We start from the raw sequence: 10675 nt of genomic DNA, 5'->3' as shown, positions 1-10675 counted from the left end.
TGTAGTCTCTACTCATTTTTAATGACTGGAAATGAACTCTGTGAAGGCTTCATTGATGATAGAGCTCATTGTCATTTTCCGTGATACTTGCTGGGAAAAGTCAAAGTTGTGACAGGAGATGCTTTTCCCAAGTGTGAAAATGAGGTCACCAAATCCCTCAGGAAAGAGAACTTGGTTTAGTTCCTGGGGAAAACACAATGATTTTTCAGACTATGTGTGTTGTGTCTCTGGACATTTCCCAGAGAATGAGGCTTGGCTCTAGATAGTTCTCAAAAAAAAACCCCAAAAGTGACAGAGGCTGAGTCACCGCAGCCCCATCTGCTGCATAAATGTAGCAGCGATGTCTCAGCAATATGAGGAAGGTAAATTAGTCAGGGCTAATTAGTGCTGGTGGTATTCCATACAGGCATGGCTTGTCTCACAGTATGTAAAGCATTTTCTCCAAATCTGATGGAGGACAGCAGCCCTTTCACATCTCTAGATGGACAAAAATGACATTTTCTAAATACAGCTGTTGACTTTTTAAAATGTAATGCAGATTTTCCATGTAGTAATGTTGAGGAAGACTACACAGAGACAAAATTTTTTTAAAATAGTATATTTAATTAGTGCTCTGTTTCATGTCCAGGCTGAGCGAGTTAGGATTGTTCAGCCTAGAGAAGAGACGGCTCTGGGGAGATCCTGGAGCCCCTTCCAGAGCCTAAAGGGGCTCCAGGAGAGCTGGAGAGGGACTTTGGACAAGGGATGGAGGGACAGGACACAGGGAATGGCTTTGAACTGAGAGGGCGTAGGTTTAGATTAGATATTAGGCAGAAATTCTCTGATGAATAATGAAATTGCACTCTGGTACTGCGTGTTCCATTCCTGCCCCGTGCTCAGAACTAGTCAGAGTGTGATAGTAAAAAATACCCCCTGTGTCAGACCCAGCCTGGGATTTTATGAAAGGAAAGAAAGCCCTTTTATTCCATCAGTGCCCTTTTCATCAGCACCTTTTCCACCTTTGTTACCCCAGACATGCTCATCCCACCCCTTGGCGTGGTCTGGGGAGGATGGAATGGCAAAGGCAGCGCATCCTGGCCTGACTCAGAGCCCAAAGCAGTGCCAGTGACCTGGCAGGGAAAGCATCCCTCTGCTGCCCTTCCCTCTGTGCTCCTGGAAAAGACTGACCAGGCCAAGGGGCTGAGCAGCAACCCCATTCCTGTGTGAGTAACCACGTGAAAATAACTGAGAATCACCCTGGAGAGTCGTCCTCCAAATCCAGCCCTGCCCAAAAATCACCTTGCTGCACCACCTTGCTGCTTTTACTATATATACATTGGTAAAAAATATGTAAAGTGTATAAAACTTATTTACTTATACTAGTATTTACTAACATTTATTAGCAAAAATATGTAAAATATATAAAATTTATTTACTAACACCCTGTTTCCTTTCTGTGTAACTCCATATACTAATATCCAAAATGTGCTTTGCTCTTGCTGAGTTATGAAGGAAGACAATCCTTCGGTGGTCTTTTGATCTGGTATCATCCAAAGAATAATTTAGATTGTGATTTCATTGTAGACATAATCAGAGATGTATTGAGTGCATTTTGTGGAACTGTAATCTAATTAAGCTGCTTGTCTCTCAGAGGAACAATTACCACGTTATTTCTGTTTGATTTTACCTCAGGTCCACAGTGCAAAAAACACTCTGAAGACCAATTTTGAAGGATGGACCAGCTCCCCTCTGAATCCTCAGTCCTGTGTCACTGGGCTGTCTTAAAAAAAACCCCAAACAATTGGATATTTTGATTCTGAATGAGTTTTTTTTACTAAATCAGTTTTTTTTTTACAGTTTTTTAACTGTAGGTGCCTACAACATAATAAATTATGCATAAAACACAAATTTTTGTGGTATGATGCTGTTCAGACTTCATGTGATGCTACAGAACAAAGCTCTGCTTCTTTGTTATTTTTTGCGTATTTTTTTAGCTTGGAAAATAATAATGCAAATATAAAGGTGGGAATTAGGCTCTCTTCACCTTCCTATCCTTCAAGCAACAGATGGATTTGTTTTACAAAGAGTTTACATTTTGTTTACAAGTCACAATTTGTGAATTTTGCACCTCATTATGCAATTAGAAAATGTTTAATTCTCAGCTTGTCTTAAACACTTCTTTTGAGTAATAATAAGAATTGATCTGAATGCTTTTACTAATCTTTTAGTAAAAAATATATAAAATAGATAAAATTATTTACTAAATGTACACTTAGGTAAAAGGAGCTCCTGCAAATGGATTTTCATGGCCCCATCTCCCTCCTATAAAGAACAAAATGTTATGTAAAACTGCAAAGATTTGTGTTGCACACAGAAAAACACCCATTAATCCTGGGGTTTATCCAAATGGAATAGCTGGTATTAACAAAGAAGCAGCCCACTGCTGGGAGGATATTTTATAATAATCTTTCAGCTGGTGTGCTGAGACAGGTTTGAAGGGGATTTTTGATGGGAGTTGGCTGAAGTGCGTTGGATGAGAGGAGGAATCAAAGATTTGGCCCACGGAGGCTTGGACAGCCCTGGTGTCTCCAGGCTGGGCTCACACTCACTCAGGGCTTGCTCCCTTGGGGAGGAACATTTTTATTCCAAAGCTGTAGAGCTCCTGTGCATGATTCCCCTTGGGTTTGTTCATTTAGAACCACTGGTTACACTGTATTCTGCCTTTTTTTTTCTATTTAGAAAAAAAGGAAGTATTTGCACTTCGGAAAAAATACTCTTCAGTCAGGGTGGTACTTAAAAACTCACTTTGAAAAATCAGCTTCTTAAAGTGATGGGTTGGGAAGCAAAATCATTTTCAGATGTTGCCAGTGTGACAGGATTCAATGCCCCTCTCTATTTCTAACCCTTCAGTTGTGTGGGACACTGAAATCCTGGAGCTGCTCTGGCCCCTCTCAGACATCAGGGCAGCCAAGGTCCTGCTATGGCACTGATTTATTTGGGATCTCTCCCTCATCCCCACCAGCCCTGGGCTCTGCTGTGTCCCTTGGGGGTCTCCTCCCACGAGGCCTCTCTGAGTGTCCAACACCCCCAAGGAGCTCTTTTTTCCTCGTTAAAGGCCTCTAGATATTTTGATTATCATTTTTTTGGAAGCTGCCATGGGATGAGTTCTGGGATAACTCCCAGCATTCTGTGTCCTCCAGGGGAGAGGGTACAGCCCGGCTCCCAGAGGGGCAGGCAGGAGGGAGCTCCTCCGGCTCCAGTGGCTCTTTGCTGATCCACATCAGCCCAACATCTGCTCCTGAGCCCAGAACCCAGCCCAGGGCTCCCACATGACACCGAGCAGGAGCCAAATGCATCAGCAGAGCTCCAGAGTGCCCCTGCAAGAGCACAGCCTGCTCTGATCTCAGCCACTCTACTTTAAATCAGTTTTTATTTCCTACAACATTCCATTGGGGGATTGCCTTTAATTTGCATGGTGCTGTTTGCTACAATTCAGCCCGTAAATGTTCAGTTTTTCATGTGCTAAATCAGAGCTTTTGCAGACAAATTTGTAGGTCGTGACGTGACCATTGGCAAAAATGTTCCTCGGTACAGAGCTGGAGTAGATCCCAAAAATCCATCAGCTGCAAACAGCCCAAGAAGAAGAGGAATCAATCCTCAATCAGCAGATTGTGGAGCTGCACTTCCCTGCTGGTGTCCAGCTGCTTTGCCTTTCCAGCACAATTTCCTATTAAAGGAAAGGGAAAAAATTCATTTGAGATAAAAAGTGAAGAAATGGTTACTGAGATGAGCCATGTCAGGGTGCCCTGGAAGATCCAGGGATGTGGTTTTTCCATGTTAAAACAAATCCTTGTAGCACTGTTGATGGTGGGACAGGGACAAAAAATGCTTCTGTCTCTGGTTTGGGGTGAGTTCAATAATATTTCTAGAAGGAAAGGAAAACTTCTGATCTGCAGGCAGGTCTGGGAGCTCTGGCATTCTGGATCCTCTTCCACTTGACTGCAGAAAGGGAAGTTGCTTTTCCATCCTTAATTCCTCAGGTTTCCAAAAGTAAGGCTGATCATTGGAGCTGTATTTGAAAAATCAATCTACACAAATGCTCAGATAATTAAATGGTGTGAGGTGTTAGGTGATGTGGTGCATGTTGAACACAGAAACACCGATAGGATCATGAAAGCAGAGACATTTTGGGGAGCATCTCAGTATTAAACTCCTATTTCTGGCTGTCAACACTTCCAGGGAGCAGAGTTTAGCTCATAAAACAGCACCAAACCCAAGATGCAACAAAAATGTAAATGTCCAGATGCAGATTGCTATTGTCAGTGCTGTGTCTCAGGCTCATTTTGAAAGGAAACTGGAATACATGGCTGAATAAAGAATTTTGAAAGGCTCAGGGCTTGGTATTGAGCAGACAAATGAAAATACTCCAAGTTTGCATCTCTCTTTGTTCTGCTGTAATGGAGAAAATGAGTGCTCTGAGCAGCAGCACTAACGAGGCCCATTCTCCCAAGGCTCAGGACTGAGATTTCCTTGATTTTCTGATGGCTGATAAATGGTAATATTTCTGTTCATCTTTTCTTTTGAGGGGGAAGAATGGGCCCATAATTTTCCTGAATTACACAGCATTTCAGCAGCTTCAGGAATCCGTGCCTCTGTCAGATCACTGAGATCAACCCTTCCTTTGAACGCTCATTATTCCTCTTTATATTCAAATCTCACTTCAGTTATGCACTGCTAACCAGGGCTCTTCCAAATCACAACCAACGTGGAAAAAATGGGAATTCCCGTTTAGGAATCTGCTTGTTTGGGCAGTTTGGGCATCACTCATTGTTAGGAATTTTCAGTGCCACAAAGTGAAACTCCATCCCAATGCATGATGAAAACAAATGCGGGCTTTACCTAGAGAGCCCTTTACCTAGAGAAATATTTCTATTTCTATTTCTATTTCTATTTCTATTTCTATTTCTATTTCTATTTCTATTTCTATTTCTATTTCTATTTCTATTTCTATTTCTATTTCTATTTCTATTTCTATATACTTATTTTATATTTATTTCTATATTTATGTTATATTTATATTTACATTTATCTTTACATTTATATTTAACAAATTGAAAAATGTCTCTGAGAATAAGCCCAACTGCAATGAGGCAGTTTTTGTTTAAAAAAAGCGATTTTTAGCTGTGTGGATTAAGCCTCTTAGAGAGTTCTCGGGCTCCCCTGGTCTCCGTTTGAATTTGCAACCCCACAGTTTCGTTTTGACGAGTTGCAGGAAGCCTCACACACCACAAGATGTCTCAGCGAGGAAACACATTTGATACAAGTATTTTTAAATAATATTTCTCAATTTTCCGGTGTTTTCCTCGGGTTTTCCTTAGTGCTTCATGGGGGCTTTTCAGCAGCACATGTGGAAGCCCAACCTGTACAAATTCACCCGTTAGCGTGGGCAATAAATGGGGATTTTAAATAATCAATGATCCAAATGACTCAGTGGAAAACCATACGTGTCAAAAAGAAAAGCTCAATGTAGGTGAGAGCTAAGAAATTTTAAATTTTCCTGTGTAGGTTAAATGGAAGAGTTAAGTCAAGCTATAATTAATTTCCACATAATATGTTAAATATTTTTAACTATTCACACTCAGCATTAAGACAGTTTGGAGTTGCCATGAGGAGACAGTTCTTTGCAGAGTATTTGCTCCAAAGTTACATCATCTTTATGGCCTGATATTATTTTATCTGTGAAACTGCTGCCTTTGGCTTTGACTGTTCAGGGAGAGCACAGGGAAGTTCCCCTGTGAGCGCCAGGAGGGATTGCACACGTGAAATGTTGATTTTAAAAGAGGAGCAGCCTCAGCTTTTGCACCAGAGTGCAAAGTTAATGGCTGGAAAGGAGTTTTTAAAAATTATTTCTTTGTGTATCTACAACACTCAGTACTTTGGCCTGAGAATTTTCTCACTTTTCATTTTGCTTCCCTTTTTCGTGGTGTTGATGTTGTTTATCTTCCCCCACCACCCCTCCAGATTAACTCCTTAATTTCTTCTTCTGTAATTCTTTCTTTTTTTTTTTTTTTCACCTTTTCAGAGAATTCAAGCTGTGTAAATATTGGTGGGCACATAATAATTGTGTGACCACCTATAGACATTTTAGGTTAATTAAACCTTTATTATTAATCCTCAACAAAGGAAAATCCATGTAAATTCAATCCAAAATTATTCCCTTTTGTTGTTAATCCTCAACAAAAGAAAATCCACATGAATTCAATCTAAAATGATTCCCTTGTGCTGGGAAAGGCATCCAGCCCTGAGCCACCCCATGAGGAGCCAGACATTAATTTATCATCTGTTCATGAAGCTGTTTGCAGAATGCCTTTATATTTTGTGTTACATCCAAAGGACACGAGGGATTTTCACAGCAGTCTGGGATGGCCCTGTAAGAAATAAAACTTCTCTGAGCTCTTAGGGGAAGGTTGAGACACTCACATTCTTCAGTGATAAACGTGTGTGCTTTAGATAAAGTAACTGAAAACTATTGATTAAGGCACAGTTAGCCTTTAACAGCCAAGCAGAATTTCAGAGGAGATTGGCCTTTGTCTGGATCGATAAAATCCTTGCTGCTGTTCCCAGCTATAATTGCTGAAACCAAACAATATGCATGGCTCAGGTTTCAGAGCCAGGTGGGTTATTAAACTCACAAAATTACTTATTTTTGCAGGTATTTTGCCAAAATCAGGGTAATACAAGGCCTAGAAACTTCTCATCGGCCAGGCAAATAGAAAGGGTAAAACAAAGTAAAACCAAGTCAACAAAAGGTTAAAACAAAAGTAAAAACCCAGAACAAAGAGATGATCTTTGCACCAATGAAAGCACCTTGTAAGACTGAAAGGGAGCAGATGAATAATTATGGGGAGAACAAGGAAATAATAAAAAAATATTCATCAAAAGCCACGGCTCATAAAGCATTGTAGGAAGTTTGCATACGTCGTGGGAAAGGAGAGCTTTGAGGAAGGAGCTGGCAGAAAACAATGAAATGGGGCTGTAAATGTCTGTAAATGTCTGTAGGTCACTCCAAGCTCAGGAGTGGCTGAGAGCAAACCCAAAAACCCCAGGGGAAATCTGATAAGGAGGCCATGGGAGCTGCACTGCCCTTGGGACTCCTGGGGAAGGACCAGAACAGGGAGAAAGCTCTGCTGGGTACAGACAGGGAGGGGACACACAGGTGACAGGGCTGAGGGGAAGTGGGTCAGTCCAAGTGCCACAAACACTTGGGCCATGAGCAGAACACTGAGCACAGCTGTGGAACGGAATATCGGAGAAACTGAAGCGCAAGGAATGCTCAGTTTGAGAAAATCCCCTGCCTTCAGAATGTGTCTGGACTCGTTACTGTCCATGAATTTCCATTTGCAAATGGTCCCTGCAGCGTGGTGTGTGCTGAGGGCCTCCACCCTGCAGAATTTCCATCCCAAATTACAGCCAGTTGGCTAATCCAGGCTGTGGGATCTGAGGAGATGGATGTCCGGAATCCAACCAGGATACCTGAGCTAATTAAAGTGCAGGAGGCCTGATTGCAGCAGCACAGAACTCAGCATGGCCCATTTACTTGGGCAAAAAACCTGTTTATGGTGCACACAGCACTTCAAAGGGGTGCTGTCTCCTTTGCAGCACTCAGAATTTGTTTGACACTGGAAAGTCTCTCCTTTGGTTCAGTTACTTGTGGGAAATGAGATGGCACAGAGACATTTCGAGTAACACCAGTTATCTAATACTGGAGAAGCCTTGTCCTGCAGTCCTTAGACACTACACTTCTCCTGGATTCTAAATTGTATGCCTTAAAATGGCATTTCATCCCCATTTCACCCCTGTTCAATGGGCTCCATGTGTTATTCCTGAACTCAGAACCCGCAATGTGACTTCAAACCACGGGGATCTTATCAAGGAATGGCCAACAGGACAGGCTCCATCCTTTGGGTCTGTCAGCTTTTAAATGGTGCCATCCAAACACATCTCCCTGAGAGGGCACAGGGTCCTGCAGGCCTTGGGGTTCAGATCCTTCTCTCTTTGTGTCCTGCTTGTTTTGTCATGTTGACTCTTCTGTCAGCACAAAGGAACAGGGATAGCAAACTCTTTGAGGAATAGGAGCAGACACTGAAGGATTTGAGCCCTTCAGCTACAAAACACCTGCACAAGACTGCCAGAAGGCAGCGATTAAAAATGCAAAACAGCAGGTGAGCTGATGAAAAAAAATCCCAAATCTGAAGCAAAATAAACATCTGACCCCAACAAACATCTGACCCCAACTCTTCAAGGCCTTTCATCCCATGAAGAGCTTTCAGCTCCCAGACTTCAGCTCCAGTGCTTCAGGGCTCTTCAGATTCTGATTTCTCACCATCTCAAAGCATCCCAAACCCTTCAAAAATCCTAAAAGGTTTTCAGTGGGTAATCTGTAAAAAATCGAAATAATAAAATAAGCCAAACTTATCCAGGAATAAATTATCCATGTGCTGCGGGTTGGATTTTAGCACTGGTAGAATTCCTGAAACACCAAGACAATTCTGTTCATGGTGTTCAGCCAGGCAGTTCCAACTCCCCAAGAGGGATGGAGCTGGAAGCTTTGGATCCTCTGAAGTCTCAGGGTATTGATTTCAGCACGGGAGACGTGATGGGATCAGATATCCAACAATTCCCAGGCTTCCCCCGGGAGCACACAGCACGCTGGGGTGAGCCTGTGCTCAGAGCTGAGCCCCAGTTCCCTTCCTCTGCACCTTCCCAACACCTTCCCAAGAGGTGCTGAGTGCCAGGGAGGTTTTTGCTCCAGGTCTGGAGCAGTGCACTCCATCTCTGTCCCATCCTGGGGGAGCCCTGAGTGCTCTGCTGACCCAAGCATGATGGAAAAGCCCCGGCAGCTCCAGGAGCAGAGGAGCCCATGAAGCCCTGGCTCTGGATGGATGTCCCCTTGTCAATGGAACATTTATCTCCATGGGGATCAGCTTTTTGTGCCTTAGCAGCCTTGCCATTAAAGGGTGGTCACTTCTCTCTGCCTCACTGAGGTTTTTAATTAAACTTTCAGGCATCTAATTCCTCTGAGAACCTGCACCTCCAAGACTGCCTGGCTGATATTTATTTTAAACCTTTAAAACGATTCCAAAAATGTTGGGGCCGCCTTGGGCAGATGGAACAGGCCTTCCTTCACTTCTCTGGGAAACCAAGCTCTTCAAAAAGGCAATTTTAAAATACTTGATATTCTATGAAGGGAATGAAATTGAGTTTATTCCTTTCCTTTGAAGCATAATGTAAAACATTTCTTCAAGTTGATGTGAGTGTCATTTAGTGTAATTTGATAACCTGCAGAAGGGCCTGTGTGCCTGAGAGCTTATTCTCATTTTTAGCTGTATGAGCTGGTCTATTTTACAACTTTATTTCTCCCTTCACAACTTGCTTCTTGGCTAATTTGAGACCCTGGTGCACCCTCATTACAGCTCTCAGGAGTGTTTGTCCCTGAGGAAGTCCTGAGGCCACAGAAGTAAATTCTGCTTTGTAACAGACACGTGATCAGATTAAGAGAATTCACCCTCTACACATGCAAACATTTATAAATGTATCAATATGAAATATCACATTTTTAAACACTGATTTTTTTTTTGCTTGGAAAACCAACATTAATGACTTTTAAAGATCTTTTTAGGGACAAAAGATGATATTTTCTATTGAGCCCAAATCACCAGAGCAGGCAATGAGAAATCCAGACGTTTGCTCTGCTTTTAGCAAGATTCTCAGCATGACTCAGGATTTGGCCCCTGGTAATTAATTAGTCTCAGTATTAATAACAGCTACTATTGGGAAACTTCCCTTTGTTTACTATTTCAGCAAACCCACCTGATGTTTTTTGTCTTTGAATAACCTGTGCATGAGACAACAGGTGATGCTATGTCTGGGTGATTTTATTGCTGCTTCACCCTTTTATAACTTGACATTCCTGTCTGTTTATTAGTAAGAATGAAATGTAAACTTCCTACTTCCCACCTACTTCCTTGGTGTAATCCTGAAACAAAAAAGGAGAGCACAAGAGGACCCCTGCCACGACTTTTCCAGAGGCCAGGACTGGAAGCCCCCACAAACCCAAGGTGATTGATTCAGCTCTTCCCTGGCTGATCTCCTGTGAGGAGGGCAGCGCAGCAGGGCAGGAACAACGGGAGCAGCAGGCGGGTCTCTGGGACGATGGGAGGGCACAGCTGCACCTTGGGGACAGCACTGGAGCCAGGCTCTGTCCGGGGCTGGGTCAGGAGCTCGTCCTGCTCGTCACCACCTCTCTGCAGGAATTGTTTCTAAAGTGCAGAAACAGCCAAATTCTCTTGTACATTACTAGAGCTGCAGCTCTCACCCCACTCTATTTTCAAATAAGAAACACATCTATTACATTTGTTACAAAACAGCATTCGATCACTGCTGACCAAACGGCTTGGCTGGTTTACATCATGAAAAAAATTGAAACTTCATTTGACTTAAGCCACTTAAACACTGCTCACCTATTTTATTTCCATGTGCTCGACTGCCCCTTTCTCATCATTCAACTTGAATAACCCAAATAAATTAAAAAAAAATAAAATGCTACAGAGTCCTATCTCAGGTATGAGCTATCCCATCAGGTATATCAAGTATCTGCAGGTATAACAGTAGAATTTAATATTGTCAAAGTCCCTTA

Source organism: Fringilla coelebs (assembly GCF_963513975.1).
Source record: "Fringilla coelebs genome assembly, chromosome: 10".
In the NCBI taxonomy this organism is placed as follows: Eukaryota; Metazoa; Chordata; class Aves; order Passeriformes; family Fringillidae; genus Fringilla; species Fringilla coelebs.
The sequence above is the reverse complement of the archived record's forward strand: the minus strand, read 5'-3'. Positions refer to the sequence as shown.